Source organism: Rhinolophus sinicus, linkage group LG12 (genome assembly GCF_036562045.2).
Source record: "Rhinolophus sinicus isolate RSC01 linkage group LG12, ASM3656204v1, whole genome shotgun sequence".
Classification (NCBI taxonomy): Eukaryota; Metazoa; Chordata; class Mammalia; order Chiroptera; family Rhinolophidae; genus Rhinolophus; species Rhinolophus sinicus.
In genome coordinates, this window is record NC_133761.1 from 35,263,114 (window position 1) to 35,264,659 (window position 1,546).

Sequence of the window (1,546 nt, forward strand, 5' to 3'; positions counted from 1 at the left end):
TACACAGCACAAAAAGAGAGAAAAGCAGATGTAAAAAAGTTTAAAAATTGTTGAATTTTGATGACTTGTATATATAGGAAATAATATTGTTTTTGTACCTTTTCTGTAAGTTCATATTTTTCAAAATAAAAAGGTTTTTAATAAAAAGAAGATAGCTACAAACGAGAATGCAGATACATCCTATAAAATTATTGGGATGCAGTGAAAGCAGTTATAAGAGGGAAATTTATAACATTACAGGCCTATCTCATGAAACAAGAAAAATCCCAAATAAACAATCTAACATTACACCTTAAAGAACCAGAATACGAAGAACAAATGAAACCCAAAGTCAGCAAAAGGAAGGAAATAATAAAAATTAGAGCAGAACAAGACGAAATAAAGAACAAAAAGACAATAGAAAAAGTTAATGCAACAAAGAGCTGTTTTTTGAAAATATTAATAAAATAGACAAATCCTTAGCTAGACTCACTAAGGTAAAAAGAGAAAAGACACAAATAAAATCAGAAATGAGAGAGAAGTTATCATGGATACCACAGAAATACAAAAGTTCATTAAAAAAATACCATTATGAACATCTATATACTACCACATTAAAAAACCGAGAAGAATGGACAAGTTCTTAAAACATATAGCCTTCTTAGACTGAATCACAAAGAATTGGAAAATCTAAATAGACTGATCAATAGTAAGGAAATTGAATCAATCATCCAAAACATCCCTAAAAGCAAAAGTCCAGGACCAGATTGCTTCACTAGTGAGTTCTACCAAACATTCAAAAAGAATTTAACACCCATCCTCCTCAAACTCATCCAAAAAACTGAAGAAGAGGCAATACTTCCTAACTCATTTTGTGAGGCCAACATTACCCTGATACCAAAACCTGTTAAGGATAACACAAGAAAAGAAAAATACAGACCAATATCTCTGATGAATACAGACGCAAAAGTCCTAAACAAAATTCTAGCAAATCGAGTACAACAATACATTAAAAAGATTATATATCACGATCAAGTGGGGATCATTTCAGGAGCACAAGAATGGTTCAACATATGTAAATCAATCAATGTGATACACTGCGTAATTAAAATAAAGTATAAAAATCATATGATATATCAATAGATGCAGAAAAAGCATTTGACAAGATACAACATCCATTTATGATTAAAATACTTAATAAAATGGGGATAGAAGGAAAGTATCTCAACATAATAAAGGCCATATATGACAAACATTCTGCTAATATCATACTAATAGTGAAAAACTAAAAGCTTTTTCTTTAAAGTCAGAAATAACATAGGGATGCCCTTTATCATCATGGCTATTAAACATAGTATTGGAAGTCCTAACCAGAGCAATCAGGCAAGAGAAAGAAATAAAAGGCATCTGAATTGGAATGAAGAAGTTAAGTTGTTTCTTTTTTACAGATGACATGATTCTTTATGTAGAAAACCCTAAAGACTCCACCAACAAACTGCTAAAAACAATAAACCAATACAGTAAAGTTGCAGGATACAAAATCAACATACCATTATCCATTGTATTC